Source organism: Spea bombifrons, chromosome 3 (genome assembly GCF_027358695.1).
Source record: "Spea bombifrons isolate aSpeBom1 chromosome 3, aSpeBom1.2.pri, whole genome shotgun sequence".
Classification (NCBI taxonomy): Eukaryota; Metazoa; Chordata; class Amphibia; order Anura; family Pelobatidae; genus Spea; species Spea bombifrons.
The window spans coordinates 2383711-2400908 of record NC_071089.1 but is presented as its reverse complement, the minus strand read 5'-3'; the positions used below and the strand labels follow the sequence as shown (position 1 = coordinate 2400908).

The window sequence follows — 17198 nt, the reverse complement described above, 5'->3', positions numbered from 1 at the left end:
TATTATTCATTTCCTCAAATATCATTAGTGAAACATCTGGAAAAAGTACTCACCACACGCTTAAGGGGCCGGTTTTCAGCATGGAAAGGACTAATGCGCCCTCTGTACGTTCAGTGATCATAGCTTTTTTGCTATTTGTTTAAAAGCTTTCCGACACGAGTTGGGAAGCTCTATGCGTGTGGAAAGATCAGGTTGCAGACTTCATTTTTGGCAAAGTGTCTAGTCTGCCGTGTTTGGATTGACTTTTGCCGCTCCGATGCCGTGCTGCGCTCCTTCTTTGTGGCGGTGCTGGGGAGTCCGGTCGTCCGTGCGCTGCCGTTAGTGAGCCTTTTGCTCGTTCGTCGCAAGGCCGTATGGTGAACTGTCCGAGATTTTGTGCGTTTTCTTCCCGCCGCGGTTTTAATACAAAAACAATTTTGTTAGGTACTTTTTATAATCTTAGGTGCAAAATGTTGGCACTGGCGATGCTGCTTAAGACAAAAAGAAATTGAAGGAAATCAGGCTTTTTTGGTGTTTGTGAAAAGGATGGGCTAAACACGCCACAATGGGGAAGGATTCTAAGCCTTACCTAACCCTAAACTGTCAACCGTAAACCATTAACAGTACTCCGACGCTAACTGTAACTGGGCCTCTTCAAAGCCATGAGCTTAACCCGCCCCTAACCCAAGCTCCATCACCAAACCTTTCCATGCTTAAACGTTTCTAACCGCTAACTTTGGAAAGGTGGTTTAATTAGAAAGATTGGATTTGTGGAAAAGATATATTTGCTTTCAAAGGAAACAGCATCAGGCAACTTGGTATTTGTGAAGCCGATGGGTTCAGCACGCCACGATTGGAAAAAAGAGTAGTAATCAGATTCCATCCCGAAGCCTTACCCCTAACCTTGTAACGCAGCCCAAAGAATGTGTGCCAGGAACTTCTGGTGGCTGCAGCAGAAGGGGAAGTTGCGGACCCCCGTAGGTAAGCGGTGGGGGAGTTACAATCTTCAGCTTTTCTTTTCTTAACGCAAACAACATTGTTTCAAAGAAGCAACCTCGCGCCCCAGTCACTAAGACTGCTGGAAGGTTTGTTTGAGCTGCCGCCTCATTTGAATACCCATGATGCACCGAGAAACGCCCCGCCTTATTGTTAGTTTAATAAGACTTTAAAACAGCCCAATATTAAATAGTTCCAATCCCTTTGCAATTGTGTTTTGCATGTGTTAAAGGTTCCAATGATCAGGCAAGAGCTGGGTGGGATTAATTAAACACACCTTAACCTCGAGGAGCACTGCCTGTGGCCGGGCCGTTGCCCTGCGGCATGCTTGGGTATACTCTGGTTTCTCTTCAGACCGAATAAATCTTTCGCCTTTTACTAAAGATTTCCGTGGGGGGGAACGACCATGAGTCTTAATCGATTTTTTGATGCCTGGCGTTTGCTGGGCTTCTTTGCTGTTGTTAACGATAGATCAAAAAGATTGCTTGCTTTAGTCGCAAGCTTTGTCTTGGCTAAGGGCTGCTTCGCATCCAGAAGCGCAAAATATCCCGCCTGTGTCATGCTATGTACTGTTTGGGGTTGTAGAAATGCTTTAACGAGGCAGAGTTAGACCACGCCCTCCAGACTGTATGCAAATAAGCCTGTACATATGCTTTCAAGCATATTCCCAATTGTTCTTTATGATAATAAACAAACCAAAAAAAAAAAACAACTGTCCTTAAATGTTTAACATTGAGATCTCTGTTCCTCACATGTGCAGTTGTATTATTCATTTCCTCAAATATCAATAGTGAAACATCTGGAAAAAGTACTCACCACACGCTTAAGGGGCCGGTTTTCAGCATGGAAAGGACTAATGCGCCCTCCGTACGTTCAGTGATCATAGCTTTTTTGCTATTTGTTTAAAAGCTTTCCGACACGAGTTGGGAAGCTCTATGCGTGTGGAAAGATCAGGTTGCAGACTTCATTTTTGGCAAAGTGTCTAGTCTGCCGTGTTTGGATTGACTTTTGCCGCTCCGATGCCGTGCTGCGCTCCTTCTTTGTGGCGGTGCTGGGGAGTCCGGTCGTCCGTGCGCTGCCGTTAGTGAGCCTTTTGCTCGTTCGTCGCAAGGCCGTATGGTGAACTGTCCGAGATTTTGTGCGTTTTCTTCCCGCCGCGGTTTTAATACAAAAACAATTTTGTTAGGTACTTTTTATAATCTTAGGTGCAAAATGTTGGCACTGGCGATGCTGCTTAAGACAAAAAGAAATTGAAGGAAATCAGGCTTTTTTGGTGTTTGTGAAAAGGATGGGCTAAACACGCCACAATGGGGAAGGATTCTAAGCCTTACCTAACCCTAAACTGTCAACCGTAAACCATTAACAGTACTCCGACGCTAACTGTAACTGGGCCTCTTCAAAGCCATGAGCTTAACCCGCCCCTAACCCAAGCTCTATCACCAAACCTTTCCATGCTTAAACGTTTCTAACCGCTAACTTTGGAAAGGTGGTTTAATTAGAAAGATTGGATTTGTGGAAAAGATATATTTGCTTTCAAAGGAAACAGCATCAGGCAACTTGGTATTTGTGAAGCCGATGGGTTCAGCACGCCACGATTGGAAAAAAGAGTAGTAATCAGATTCCATCCCGAAGCCTTACCCCTAACCTTGTAACACAGCCCAAAGAATGTGTGCCAGGAACTTCTGGTGGCTGCAGCAGAAGGGGAAGTTGCGGACCCCCGTAGGTAAGCGGTGGGGGAGTTACAATCTTCAGCTTTTCTTTTCTTAACGCAAACAACATTGTTTCAAAGAAGCAACCTCGCGCCCCAGTCACTAAGACTGCTGGAAGGTTTGTTTGAGCTGCCGCCTCATTTGAATACCCATGATGCACCGAGAAACGCCCCGCCTTATTGTTAGTTTAATAAGACTTTAAAACAGCCCAATATTAAATAGTTCCAATCCCTTTGCAATTGTGTTTTGCATGTGTTAAAGGTTCCAATGATCAGGCAAGAGCTGGGTGGGATTAATTAAACACACCTTAACCTCGAGGAGCACTGCCTGTGGCCGGGCCGTTGCCCTGCGGCATGCTTGGGTATACTCTGGTTTCTCTTCAGACCGAATAAATCTTTCGCCTTTTACTAAAGATTTCCGTGGGGGGGAACGACCATGAGTCTTAATCGATTTTTTGATGCCTGGCGTTTGCTGGGCTTCTTTGCTGTTGTTAACGATAGATCAAAAAGATTGCTTGCTTTAGTCGCAAGCTTTGTCTTGGCTAAGGGCTGCTTCGCATCCAGAAGCGCAAAATATCCCGCCTGTGTCATGCTATGTACTGTTTGGGGTTGTAGAAATGCTTTAACGAGGCAGAGTTAGACCACGCCCTCCAGACTGTATGCAAATAAGCCTGTACATATGCTTTCAAGCATATTCCCAATTGTTCTTTATGATAATAAAGAAACCAAAAAAAAAAAACAACTGTCCTTAAATGTTTAACATTGAGATCTCTGTTCCTCACATGTGCAGTTGTATTATTCATTTCCTCAAATATCAATAGTGAAACATCTGGAAAAAGTACTCACCACACGCTTAAGGGGCCGGTTTTCAGCATGGAAAGGACTAATGCGCCCTCTGTACGTTCAGTGATCATAGATTTTTTGCTATTTGTTTAAAAGCTTTCCGACACGAGTTGGGAAGCTCTATGCGTGTGGAAAGATCAGGTTGCAGACTTCATTTTTGGCAAAGTGTCTAGTCTGCCGTGTTTGGATTGACTTTTGCCGCTCCGATGCCGTGCTGCGCTCCTTCTTTGTGGCGGTGCTGGGGAGTCCGGTCGTCCGTGCGCTGCCGTTAGTGAGCCTTTTGCTCGTTCGTCGCAAGGCCGTATGGTGAACTGTCCGAGATTTTGTGCGTTTTCTTCCCGCCGCAGTTTTAATACAAAAACAATTTTGTTAGGTACTTTTTATAATCTTAGGTGCAAAATGTTGGCACTGGCGATGCTGCTTAAGACAAAAAGAAATTGAAGGAAATCAGGCTTTTTTGGTGTTTGTGAAAAGGATGGGCTAAACACGCCACAATGGGGAAGGATTCTAAGCCTTACCTAACCCTAAACTGTCAACCGTAAACCATTAACAGTACTCCGACGCTAACTGTAACTGGGCCTCTTCAAAGCCATGAGCTTAACCCGCCCCTAACCCAAGCTCTATCACCAAACCTTTCCATGCTTAAACGTTTCTAACCGCTAACTTTGGAAAGGTGGTTTAATTAGAAAGATTGGATTTGTGGAAAAGATATATTTGCTTTCAAAGGAAACAGCATCAGGCAACTTGGTATTTGTGAAGCCGATGGGTTCAGCACGCCACGATTGGAAAAAAGAGTAGTAATCAGATTCCATCCCGAAGCCTTACCCCTAACCTTGTAACACAGCCCAAAGAATGTGTGCCAGGAACTTCTGGTGGCTGCAGCAGAAGGGGAAGTTGCGGACCCCCGTTGGTAAGCGGTGGGGGAGTTAAAATCTTCAGCTTTTCTTTTCTTAACGCAAACAACATTGTTTCAAAGAAGCAACCTCGCGCCCCAGTCACTAAGACTGCTGGAAGGTTTGTTTGAGCTGCCGCCTCATTTGAATACCCATGATGCACCGAGAAACGCCCCGCCTTATTGTTAGTTTAATAAGACTTTAAAACAGCCCAATATTAAATAGTTCCAATCCCTTTGCAATTGTGTTTTGCATGTGTTAAAGGTTCCAATGATCAGGCAAGAGCTGGGTGGGATTAATTAAACACACCTTAACCTCGAGGAGCACTGCCTGTGGCCGCGCCGTTGCCCTGCGGCATGCTTGGGTATACTCTGGTTTCTCTTCAGACCGAATAAATCTTTCGCCTTTTACTAAAGATTTTCGTGGGGAGGAACGACCATGAGTCTTAATCAATTTTTTGATGCCTGGCGTTTGCTGGGCTTCTTTGCTGTTGTTAACGATAGATCAAAAAGATTGCTTGCTTTAGTCGCAAGCTTCGTCCTGGCTAAGGGCTGCGTCGCATCCAGAAGCGCAAAATATCCTGCCTGTGTCATGCTATGTACTGTTTGGGGTTGTAGAAATGCTTTAACGAGGCAGAGTTAGACCATGCCCTCCAGACTGTATGCAAATAAGCCTGTACATATGCTGTCAAGCATATTCCCAATTGTTCTTTATGATAATAAACAAACCAAAAAAAAAAAACAACTGTCCTTAAATGTTTAACATTGAGATCTCTGTTCCTCACATGTGCAGTTGTATTATTCATTTCCTCAAATATCAATAGTGAAACATCTGGAAAAAGTACTCACCACACGCTTAAGGGGCCGGTTTTCAGCATGGAAAGGACTAATGCGCCCTCCGTACGTTCAGTGATCATAGCTTTTTTGCTATTTGTTTAAAAGCTTTCCGACACGAGTTGGGAAGCTCTATGCGTGTGGAAAGATCAGGTTGCAGACTTCATTTTTGGCAAAGTGTCTAGTCTGCCGTGTTTGGATTGACTTTTGCCGCTCCGATGCCGTGCTGCGCTCCTTCTTTGTGGCGGTGCTGGGGAGTCCGGTCGTCCGTGCGCTGCCGTTAGTGAGCCTTTTGCTCGTTCGTCGCAAGGCCGTATGGTGAACTGTCCGAGATTTTGTGCGTTTTCTTCCCGCCGCGGTTTTAATACAAAAACAATTTTGTTAGGTACTTTTTATAATCTTAGGTGCAAAATGTTGGCACTGGCGATGCTGCTTAAGACAAAAAGAAATTGAAGGAAATCAGGCTTTTTTGGTGTTTGTGAAAAGGATGGGCTAAACACGCCACAATGGGGAAGGATTCTAAGCCTTACCTAACCCTAAACTGTCAACCGTAAACCATTAACAGTACTCCGACGCTAACTGTAACTGGGCCTCTTCAAAGCCATGAGCTTAACCCGCCCCTAACCCAAGCTCTATCACCAAACCTTTCCATGCTTAAACGTTTCTAACCGCTAACTTTGGAAAGGTGGTTTAATTAGAAAGATTGGATTTGTGGAAAAGATATATTTGCTTTCAAAGGAAACAGCATCAGGCAACTTGGTATTTGTGAAGCCGATGGGTTCAGCACGCCACGATTGGAAAAAAGAGTAGTAATCAGATTCCATCCCGAAGCCTTACCCCTAACCTTGTAACACAGCCCAAAGAATGTGTGCCAGGAACTTCTGGTGGCTGCAGCAGAAGGGGAAGTTGCGGACCCCCGTAGGTAAGCGGTGGGGGAGTTACAATCTTCAGCTTTTCTTTTCTTAACGCAAACAACATTGTTTCAAAGAAGCAACCTCGCGCCCCAGTCACTAAGACTGCTGGAAGGTTTGTTTGAGCTGCTGCCTCATTTGAATACCCATGATGCACCGAGAAACGCCCCGCCTTATTGTTAGTTTAATAAGACTTTAAAACAGCCCAATATTAAATAGTTCCAATCCCTTTGCAATTGTGTTTTGCATGTGTTAAAGGTTCCAATGATCAGGCAAGAGCTGGGTGGGATTAATTAAACACACCTTAACCTCGAGGAGCACTGCCTGTGGCCGGGCCGTTGCCCTGCGGCATGCTTGGGTATACTCTGGTTTCTCTTCAGACCGAATAAATCTTTCGCCTTTTACTAAAGATTTCCGTGGGGAGGAACGACCATGAGTCTTAATCAATTTTTTGATGCCTGGCGTTTGCTGGGCTTCTTTGCTGTTGTTAACGATAGATCAAAAAGATTGCTTGCTTTAGTCGCAAGCTTCGTCCTGGCTAAGGGCTGCGTCGCATCCAGAAGCGCAAAATATCCTGCCTGTGTCATGCTATGTACTGTTTGGGGTTGTAGAAATGCTTTAACGAGGCAGAGTTAGACCACGCCCTCCAGACTGTATGCAAATAAGCCTGTACATATGCTGTCAAGCATATTCCCAATTGTTCTTTATGATAATAAACAAACCAAAAAAAAAAAACAACTGTCCTTAAATGTTTAACATTGAGATCTCTGTTCCTCACATGTGCAGTTGTATTATTCATTTCCTCAAATATCATTAGTGAAACATCTGGAAAAAGTACTCACCACACGCTTAAGGGGCCGGTTTTCAGCATGGAAAGGACTAATGCGCCCTCTGTACGTTCAGTGATCATAGCTTTTTTGCTATTTGTTTAAAAGCTTTCCGACACGAGTTGGGAAGCTCTATGCGTGTGGAAAGATCAGGTTGCAGACTTCATTTTTGGCAAAGTGTCTAGTCTGCCGTGTTTGGATTGACTTTTGCCGCTCCGATGCCGTGCTGCGCTCCTTCTTTGTGGCGGTGCTGGGGAGTCCGGTCGTCCGTGCGCTGCCGTTAGTGAGCCTTTTGCTCGTTCGTCGCAAGGCCGTATGGTGAACTGTCCGAGATTTTGTGCGTTTTCTTCCCGCCGCGGTTTTAATACAAAAACAATTTTGTTAGGTACTTTTTATAATCTTAGGTGCAAAATGTTGGCACTGGCGATGCTGCTTAAGACAAAAAGAAATTGAAGGAAATCAGGCTTTTTTGGTGTTTGTGAAAAGGATGGGCTAAACACGCCACAATGGGGAAGGATTCTAAGCCTTACCTAACCCTAAACTGTCAACCGTAAACCATTAACAGTACTCCGACGCTAACTGTAACTGGGCCTCTTCAAAGCCATGAGCTTAACCCGCCCCTAACCCAAGCTCCATCACCAAACCTTTCCATGCTTAAACGTTTCTAACCGCTAACTTTGGAAAGGTGGTTTAATTAGAAAGATTGGATTTGTGGAAAAGATATATTTGCTTTCAAAGGAAACAGCATCAGGCAACTTGGTATTTGTGAAGCCGATGGGTTCAGCACGCCACGATTGGAAAAAAGAGTAGTAATCAGATTCCATCCCGAAGCCTTACCCCTAACCTTGTAACGCAGCCCAAAGAATGTGTGCCAGGAACTTCTGGTGGCTGCAGCAGAAGGGGAAGTTGCGGACCCCCGTAGGTAAGCGGTGGGGGAGTTACAATCTTCAGCTTTTCTTTTCTTAACGCAAACAACATTGTTTCAAAGAAGCAACCTCGCGCCCCAGTCACTAAGACTGCTGGAAGGTTTGTTTGAGCTGCCGCCTCATTTGAATACCCATGATGCACCGAGAAACGCCCCGCCTTATTGTTAGTTTAATAAGACTTTAAAACAGCCCAATATTAAATAGTTCCAATCCCTTTGCAATTGTGTTTTGCATGTGTTAAAGGTTCCAATGATCAGGCAAGAGCTGGGTGGGATTAATTAAACACACCTTAACCTCGAGGAGCACTGCCTGTGGCCGGGCCGTTGCCCTGCGGCATGCTTGGGTATACTCTGGTTTCTCTTCAGACCGAATAAATCTTTCGCCTTTTACTAAAGATTTCCGTGGGGGGGAACGACCATGAGTCTTAATCGATTTTTTGATGCCTGGCGTTTGCTGGGCTTCTTTGCTGTTGTTAACGATAGATCAAAAAGATTGCTTGCTTTAGTCGCAAGCTTTGTCTTGGCTAAGGGCTGCTTCGCATCCAGAAGCGCAAAATATCCCGCCTGTGTCATGCTATGTACTGTTTGGGGTTGTAGAAATGCTTTAACGAGGCAGAGTTAGACCACGCCCTCCAGACTGTATGCAAATAAGCCTGTACATATGCTTTCAAGCATATTCCCAATTGTTCTTTATGATAATAAACAAACCAAAAAAAAAAAACAACTGTCCTTAAATGTTTAACATTGAGATCTCTGTTCCTCACATGTGCAGTTGTATTATTCATTTCCTCAAATATCAATAGTGAAACATCTGGAAAAAGTACTCACCACACGCTTAAGGGGCCGGTTTTCAGCATGGAAAGGACTAATGCGCCCTCCGTACGTTCAGTGATCATAGCTTTTTTGCTATTTGTTTAAAAGCTTTCCGACACGAGTTGGGAAGCTCTATGCGTGTGGAAAGATCAGGTTGCAGACTTCATTTTTGGCAAAGTGTCTAGTCTGCCGTGTTTGGATTGACTTTTGCCGCTCCGATGCCGTGCTGCGCTCCTTCTTTGTGGCGGTGCTGGGGAGTCCGGTCGTCCGTGCGCTGCCGTTAGTGAGCCTTTTGCTCGTTCGTCGCAAGGCCGTATGGTGAACTGTCCGAGATTTTGTGCGTTTTCTTCCCGCCGCGGTTTTAATACAAAAACAATTTTGTTAGGTACTTTTTATAATCTTAGGTGCAAAATGTTGGCACTGGCGATGCTGCTTAAGACAAAAAGAAATTGAAGGAAATCAGGCTTTTTTGGTGTTTGTGAAAAGGATGGGCTAAACACGCCACAATGGGGAAGGATTCTAAGCCTTACCTAACCCTAAACTGTCAACCGTAAACCATTAACAGTACTCCGACGCTAACTGTAACTGGGCCTCTTCAAAGCCATGAGCTTAACCCGCCCCTAACCCAAGCTCTATCACCAAACCTTTCCATGCTTAAACGTTTCTAACCGCTAACTTTGGAAAGGTGGTTTAATTAGAAAGATTGGATTTGTGGAAAAGATATATTTGCTTTCAAAGGAAACAGCATCAGGCAACTTGGTATTTGTGAAGCCGATGGGTTCAGCACGCCACGATTGGAAAAAAGAGTAGTAATCAGATTCCATCCCGAAGCCTTACCCCTAACCTTGTAACACAGCCCAAAGAATGTGTGCCAGGAACTTCTGGTGGCTGCAGCAGAAGGGGAAGTTGCGGACCCCCGTAGGTAAGCGGTGGGGGAGTTACAATCTTCAGCTTTTCTTTTCTTAACGCAAACAACATTGTTTCAAAGAAGCAACCTCGCGCCCCAGTCACTAAGACTGCTGGAAGGTTTGTTTGAGCTGCCGCCTCATTTGAATACCCATGATGCACCGAGAAACGCCCCGCCTTATTGTTAGTTTAATAAGACTTTAAAACAGCCCAATATTAAATAGTTCCAATCCCTTTGCAATTGTGTTTTGCATGTGTTAAAGGTTCCAATGATCAGGCAAGAGCTGGGTGGGATTAATTAAACACACCTTAACCTCGAGGAGCACTGCCTGTGGCCGGGCCGTTGCCCTGCGGCATGCTTGGGTATATTCTGGTTTCCCTTCAGACCGAATAAATCTTTCGCCTTTTACTAAAGATTTCCGTGGGGAGGAACGACCATGAGTCTTAATCAATTTTTTGATGCCTGGCGTTTGCTGGGCTTCTTTGCTGTTGTTAACGATAGATCAAAAAGATTGCTTGCTTTAGTCGCAAGCTTCGTCCTGGCTAAGGGCTGCGTTGCATCCAGAAGCGCAAAATATCCTGCCTGTGTCATGCTATGTACTGTTTGGGGTTGTAGAAATGCTTTAACGAGGCAGAGTTAGACCACGCCCTCCAGACTGTATGCAAATAAGCCTGTACATATGCTTTCAAGCATATTCCCAATTGTTCTTTATGATAATAAACAAACCAAAAAAAAAAACAACTGTCCTTAAATGTTTAACATTGAGTTCTCTGTTCCTCACATGTGCAGTTGTATTATTCATTTCCTCAAATATCAATAGTGAAACATCTGGAAAAAGTACTCACCACACGCTTAAGGGGCCGGTTTTCAGCATGGAAAGGACTAATGCGCCCTCTGTACGTTCAGTGATCATAGCTTTTTTGCTATTTGTTTAAAAGCTTTCCGACACGAGTTGGGAAGCTCTATGCGTGTGGAAAGATCAGGTTGCAGACTTCATTTTTGGCAAAGTGTCTAGTCTGCCGTGTTTGGATTGACTTTTGCCGCTCCGATGCCGTGCTGCGCTCCTTCTTTGTGGCGGTGCTGGGGAGTCCGGTCGTCCGTGCGCTGCCGTTAGTGAGCCTTTTGCTCGTTCGTCGCAAGGCCGTATGGTGAACTGTCCGAGATTTTGTGCGTTTTCTTCCCGCCGCGGTTTTAATACAAAAACAATTTTGTTAGGTACTTTTTATAATCTTAGGTGCAAAATGTTGGCACTGGCGATGCTGCTTAAGACAAAAAGAAATTGAAGGAAATCAGGCTTTTTTGGTGTTTGTGAAAAGGATGGGCTAAACACGCCACAATGGGGAAGGATTCTAAGCCTTACCTAACCCTAAACTGTCAACCGTAAACCATTAACAGTACTCCGACGCTAACTGTAACTGGGCCTCTTCAAAGCCATGAGCTTAACCCGCCCCTAACCCAAGCTCTATCACCAAACCTTTCCATGCTTAAACGTTTCTAACCGCTAACTTTGGAAAGGTGGTTTAATTAGAAAGATTGGATTTGTGGAAAAGATATATTTGCTTTCAAAGGAAACAGCATCAGGCAACTTGGTATTTGTGAAGCCGATGGGTTCAGCACGCCACGATTGGAAAAAAGAGTAGTAATCAGATTCCATCCCGAAGCCTTACCCCTAACCTTGTAACACAGCCCAAAGAATGTGTGCCAGGAACTTCTGGTGGCTGCAGCAGAAGGGGAAGTTGCGGACCCCCGTAGGTAAGCGGTGGGGGAGTTACAATCTTCAGCTTTTCTTTTCTTAACGCAAACAACATTGTTTCAAAGAAGCAACCTCGCGCCCCAGTCACTAAGACTGCTGGAAGGTTTGTTTGAGCTGCCGCCTCATTTGAATACCCATGATGCACCGAGAAACGCCCCGCCTTATTGTTAGTTTAATAAGACTTTAAAACAGCCCAATATTAAATAGTTCCAATCCCTTTGCAATTGTGTTTTGCATGTGTTAAAGGTTCCAATGATCAGGCAAGAGCTGGGTGGGATTAATTAAACACACCTTAACCTCGAGGAGCACTGCCTGTGGCCGGGCCGTTGCCCTGCGGCATGCTTGGGTATACTCTGGTTTCTCTTCAGACCGAATAAATCTTTCGCCTTTTACTAAAGATTTCCGTGGGGAGGAACGACCATGAGTCTTAATCAATTTTTTGATGCCTGGCGTTTGCTGGGCTTCTTTGCTGTTGTTAACGATAGATCAAAAAGATTGCTTGCTTTAGTCGCAAGCTTCGTCCTGGCTAAGGGCTGCGTCGCATCCAGAAGCGTAAAATATCCTGCCTGTGTCATGCTATGTACTGTTTGGGGTTGTAGAAATGCTTTAACGAGGCAGAGTTAGACCACGCCCTCCAGACTGTATGCAAATAAGCCTGTACATATGCTTTCAAGCATATTCCCAATTGTTCTTTATGATAATAAACAAACCAAAAAAAAAAACAACTGTCCTTAAATGTTTAACATTGAGTTCTCTGTTCCTCACATGTGCAGTTGTATTATTCATTTCCTCAAATATCAATAGTGAAACATCTGGAAAAAGTACTCACCACACGCTTAAGGGGCCGGTTTTCAGCATGGAAAGGACTAATGCGCCCTCTGTACGTTCAGTGATCATAGCTTTTTTGCTATTTGTTTAAAAGCTTTCCGACACGAGTTGGGAAGCTCTATGCGTGTGGAAAGATCAGGTTGCAGACTTCATTTTTGGCAAAGTGTCTAGTCTGCCGTGTTTGGATTGACTTTTGCCGCTCCGATGCCGTGCTGCGCTCCTTCTTTGTGGCGGTGCTGGGGAGTCCGGTCGTCCGTGCGCTGCCGTTAGTGAGCCTTTTGCTCGTTCGTCGCAAGGCCGTATGGTGAACTGTCCGAGATTTTGTGCGTTTTCTTCCCGCCGCGGTTTTAATACAAAAACAATTTTGTTAGGTACTTTTTATAATCTTAGGTGCAAAATGTTGGCACTGGCGATGCTGCTTAAGACAAAAAGAAATTGAAGGAAATCAGGCTTTTTTGGTGTTTGTGAAAAGGATGGGCTAAACACGCCACAATGGGGAAGGATTCTAAGCCTTACCTAACCCTAAACTGTCAACCGTAAACCATTAACAGTACTCCGACGCTAACTGTAACTGGGCCTCTTCAAAGCCATGAGCTTAACCCGCCCCTAACCCAAGCTCTATCACCAAACCTTTCCATGCTTAAACGTTTCTAACCGCTAACTTTGGAAAGGTGGTTTAATTAGAAAGATTGGATTTGTGGAAAAGATATATTTGCTTTCAAAGGAAACAGCATCAGGCAACTTGGTATTTGTGAAGCCGATGGGTTCAGCACGCCACGATTGGAAAAAAGAGTAGTAATCAGATTCCATCCCGAAGCCTTACCCCTAACCTTGTAACACAGCCCAAAGAATGTGTGCCAGGAACTTCTGGTGGCTGCAGCAGAAGGGGAAGTTGCGGACCCCCGTAGGTAAGCGGTGGGGGAGTTACAATCTTCAGCTTTTCTTTTCTTAACGCAAACAACATTGTTTCAAAGAAGCAACCTCGCGCCCCAGTCACTAAGACTGCTGGAAGGTTTGTTTGAGCTGCCGCCTCATTTGAATACCCATGATGCACCGAGAAACGCCCCGCCTTATTGTTAGTTTAATAAGACTTTAAAACAGCCCAATATTAAATAGTTCCAATCCCTTTGCAATTGTGTTTTGCATGTGTTAAAGGTTCCAATGATCAGGCAAGAGCTGGGTGGGATTAATTAAACACACCTTAACCTCGAGGAGCACTGCCTGTGGCCGGGCCGTTGCCCTGCGGCATGCTTGGGTATATTCTGGTTTCTCTTCAGACCGAATAAATCTTTCGCCTTTTACTAAAGATTTCCGTGGGGAGGAATGACCATGAGTCTTAATCAATTTTTTGATGCCTGGCGTTTGCTGGGCTTCTTTGCTGTTGTTAACGATAGATCAAAGGATTGCTTGCTTTAGTTGCAAGCTTCGTCCTGGCTAAGGGCTGCGTTGCATCCAGAAGCGCAAAATATCCTGCCTGTGTCATGCTATGTACTGTTTGGGGTTGTAGAAATGCTTTAACGAGGCAGAGTTAGACCACGCCCTCCAGACTGTATGCAAATAAGCCTGTACATATGCTGTCAAGCATATTCCCAATTGTTCTTTATGATAATAAACAAACCAAAAAAAAAAAAACAACTGTCCTTAAATGTTTAACATTGAGTTCTCTGTTCCTCACATGTGCAGTTGTATTATTCATTTCCTCAAATATCAATAGTGAAACATCTGGAAAAAGTACTCACCACACGCTTAAGGGGCCGGTTTTCAGCATGGAAAGGACTAATGCGCCCTCTGTACGTTCAGTGATCATAGCTTTTTTGCTATTTGTTTAAAAGCTTTCCGACACGAGTTGGGAAGCTCTACGCGTGTGGAAAGATCAGGTTGCAGACTTCATTTTTGGCAAAGTGTCTAGTCTGCCGTGTTTGGATTGACTTTTGCCGCTCCGATGCCGTGCTGCGCTCCTTCTTTGTGGCGGTGCTGGGGAGTCCGGTCGTCCGTGCGCTGCCGTTAGTGAGCCTTTTGCTCGTTCGTCGCAAGGCCGTATGGTGAACTGTCCGAGATTTTGTGCGTTTTCTTCCCGCCGCAGTTTTAATACAAAAACAATTTTGTTAGGTACTTTTTATAATCTTAGGTGCAAAATGTTGGCACTGGCGATGCTGCTTAAGACAAAAAGAAATTGAAGGAAATCAGGCTTTTTTGGTGTTTGTGAAAAGGATGGGCTAAACACGCCACAATGGGGAAGGATTCTAAGCCTTACCTAACCCTAAACTGTCAACCGTAAACCATTAACAGTACTCCGACGCTAACTGTAACTGGGCCTCTTCAAAGCCATGAGCTTAACCCGCCTCTAACCCAAGCTCTATCACCAAACCTTTCCATGCTTAAACGTTTCTAACCGCTAACTTTGGAAAGGTGGTTTAATTAGAAAGATTGGATTTGTGGAAAAGATATATTTGCTTTCAAAGGAAACAGCATCAGGCAACTTGGTATTTGTGAAGCCGATGGGTTCAGCACGCCACGATTGGAAAAAAGAGTAGTAATCAGATTCCATCCCGAAGCCTTACCCCTAACCTTGTAACGCAGCCCAAAGAATGTGTGCCAGGAACTTCTGGTGGCTGCAGCAGAAGGGGAAGTTGCGGACCCCCGTAGGTAAGCGGTGGGGGAGTTACAATCTTCAGCTTTTCTTTTCTTAACGCAAACAACATTGTTTCAAAGAAGCAACCTCGCGCCCCAGTCACTAAGACTGCTGGAAGGTTTGTTTGAGCTGCCGCCTCATTTGAATACCCATGATGCACCGAGAAACGCCCCGCCTTATTGTTAGTTTAATAAGACTTTAAAACAGCCCAATATTAAATAGTTCCAATCCCTTTGCAATTGTGTTTTGCATGTGTTAAAGGTTCCAATGATCAGGCAAGAGCTGGGTGGGATTAATTAAACACACCTTAACCTCGAGGAGCACTGCCTGTGGCCGGGCCGTTGCCCTGCGGCATGCTTGGGTATACTCTGGTTTCTCTTCAGACCGAATAAATCTTTCGCCTTTTACTAAAGATTTCCGTGGGGAGGAACGACCATGAGTCTTAATCAATTTTTTGATGCCTGGCGTTTGCTGGGCTTCTTTGCTGTTGTTAACGATAGATCAAAAAGATTGCTTGCTTTAGTCGCAAGCTTCGTCCTGGCTAAGGGCTGCGTCGCATCCAGAAGCGTAAAATATCCTGCCTGTGTCATGCTATGTACTGTTTGGGGTTGTAGAAATGCTTTAACGAGGCAGAGTTAGACCACGCCCTCCAGACTGTATGCAAATAAGCCTGTACATATGCTTTCAAGCATATTCCCAATTGTTCTTTATGATAATAAACAAACCAAAAAAAAAAACAACTGTCCTTAAATGTTTAACATTGAGTTCTCTGTTCCTCACATGTGCAGTTGTATTATTCATTTCCTCAAATATCAATAGTGAAACATCTGGAAAAAGTACTCACCACACGCTTAAGGGGCCGGTTTTCAGCATGGAAAGGACTAATGCGCCCTCTGTACGTTCAGTGATCATAGCTTTTTTGCTATTTGTTTAAAAGCTTTCCGACACGAGTTGGGAAGCTCTATGCGTGTGGAAAGATCAGGTTGCAGACTACATTTTTGGCAAAGTGTCTAGTCTGCCGTGTTTGGATTGACTTTTGCCGCTCCGATGCCGTGCTGCGCTCCTTCTTTGTGGCGGTGCTGGGGAGTCCGGTCGTCCGTGCGCTGCCGTTAGTGAGCCTTTTGCTCGTTCGTCGCAAGGCCGTATGGTGAACTGTCCGAGATTTTGTGCGTTTTCTTCCCGCCGCAGTTTTAATACAAAAACAATTTTGTTAGGTACTTTTTATAATCTTAGGTGCAAAATGTTGGCACTGGCGATGCTGCTTAAGACAAAAAGAAATTGAAGGAAATCAGGCTTTTTTGGTGTTTGTGAAAAGGATGGGCTAAACACGCCACAATGGGGAAGGATTCTAAGCCTTACCTAACCCTAAACTGTCAACCGTAAACCATTAACAGTACTCCGACGCTAACTGTAACTGGGCCTCTTCAAAGCCATGAGCTTAACCCGCCCCTAACCCAAGCTCTATCACCAAACCTTTCCATGCTTAAACGTTTCTAACCGCTAACTTTGGAAAGGTGGTTTAATTAGAAAGATTGGATTTGTGGAAAAGATATATTTGCTTTCAAAGGAAACAGCATCAGGCAACTTGGTATTTGTGAAGCCGATGGGTTCAGCACGCCACGATTGGAAAAAAGAGTAGTAATCAGATTCCATCCCGAAGCCTTACCCCTAACCTTGTAACGCAGCCCAAAGAATGTGTGCCAGGAACTTCTGGTGGCTGCAGCAGAAGGGGAAGTTGCGGACCCCCGTAGGTAAGCGGTGGGGGAGTTACAATCTTCAGCTTTTCTTTTCTTAACGCAAACAACATTGTTTCAAAGAAGCAACCTCGCGCCCCAGTCACTAAGACTGCTGGAAGGTTTGTTTGAGCTGCCGCCTCATTTGAATACCCATGATGCACCGAGAAACGCCCCGCCTTATTGTTAGTTTAATAAGACTTTAAAACAGCCCAATATTAAATAGTTCCAATCCCTTTGCAATTGTGTTTTGCATGTGTTAAAGGTTCCAATGATCAGGCAAGAGCTGGGTGGGATTAATTAAACACACCTTAACCTCGAGGAGCACTGCCTGTGGCCGGGCCGTTGCCCTGCGGCATGCTTGGGTATACTCTGGTTTCTCTTCAGACCGAATAAATCTTTCGCCTTTTACTAAAGATTTCCGTGGGGAGGAACGACCATGAGTCTTAATCAATTTTTTGATGCCTGGCGTTTGCTGGGCTTCTTTGCTGTTGTTAACGATAGATCAAAAAGATTGCTTGCTTTAGTCGCAAGCTTTGTCTTGGCTAAGGGCTGCTTCGCATCCAGAAGCGCAAAATATCCCGCCTGTGTCATGCTATGTACTGTTTGGGGTTGTA

General features: G+C 44.7%; 10 non-coding genes across 10 annotated transcripts; all 10 read left to right on the top strand.

The window, feature by feature from the left end:
- The first annotated feature begins 1309 nt into the window (after positions 1–1309).
- On the top strand, positions 1310–1424 carry LOC128488194 (U5 spliceosomal RNA). Its single transcript, XR_008353627.1, has one exon. It is a non-coding gene; the product is annotated as a U5 spliceosomal RNA (small nuclear RNA).
- Positions 1425–3047: 1623 nt separating this feature from the next.
- On the top strand, positions 3048–3162 carry LOC128488192 (U5 spliceosomal RNA). Its single transcript, XR_008353625.1, has one exon. It is a non-coding gene; the product is annotated as a U5 spliceosomal RNA (small nuclear RNA).
- A 1623-nt stretch (positions 3163–4785) lies between these two features.
- On the top strand, positions 4786–4900 carry LOC128488179 (U5 spliceosomal RNA). Its single transcript, XR_008353614.1, has one exon. It is a non-coding gene; the product is annotated as a U5 spliceosomal RNA (small nuclear RNA).
- Positions 4901–6523: 1623 nt separating this feature from the next.
- LOC128487892 (U5 spliceosomal RNA) lies at positions 6524–6638 on the top strand. The gene has a single exon (XR_008353339.1). It is a non-coding gene; the product is annotated as a U5 spliceosomal RNA (small nuclear RNA).
- Positions 6639–8261: 1623 nt separating this feature from the next.
- LOC128488191 (U5 spliceosomal RNA) lies at positions 8262–8376 on the top strand. Its single transcript, XR_008353624.1, has one exon. It is a non-coding gene; the product is annotated as a U5 spliceosomal RNA (small nuclear RNA).
- A 1623-nt stretch (positions 8377–9999) lies between these two features.
- LOC128488227 (U5 spliceosomal RNA) lies at positions 10000–10114 on the top strand. The gene has a single exon (XR_008353658.1). It is a non-coding gene; the product is annotated as a U5 spliceosomal RNA (small nuclear RNA).
- Positions 10115–11736: 1622 nt separating this feature from the next.
- Positions 11737–11851, top strand: LOC128487891 (U5 spliceosomal RNA). The gene has a single exon (XR_008353338.1). It is a non-coding gene; the product is annotated as a U5 spliceosomal RNA (small nuclear RNA).
- Positions 11852–13473: 1622 nt separating this feature from the next.
- On the top strand, positions 13474–13588 carry LOC128488209 (U5 spliceosomal RNA). Its single transcript, XR_008353641.1, has one exon. It is a non-coding gene; the product is annotated as a U5 spliceosomal RNA (small nuclear RNA).
- A 1623-nt stretch (positions 13589–15211) lies between these two features.
- LOC128487890 (U5 spliceosomal RNA) lies at positions 15212–15326 on the top strand. The gene has a single exon (XR_008353337.1). It is a non-coding gene; the product is annotated as a U5 spliceosomal RNA (small nuclear RNA).
- Positions 15327–16948: 1622 nt separating this feature from the next.
- LOC128487889 (U5 spliceosomal RNA) lies at positions 16949–17063 on the top strand. The gene has a single exon (XR_008353336.1). It is a non-coding gene; the product is annotated as a U5 spliceosomal RNA (small nuclear RNA).
- Positions 17064–17198: the final 135 nt, after the last annotated feature.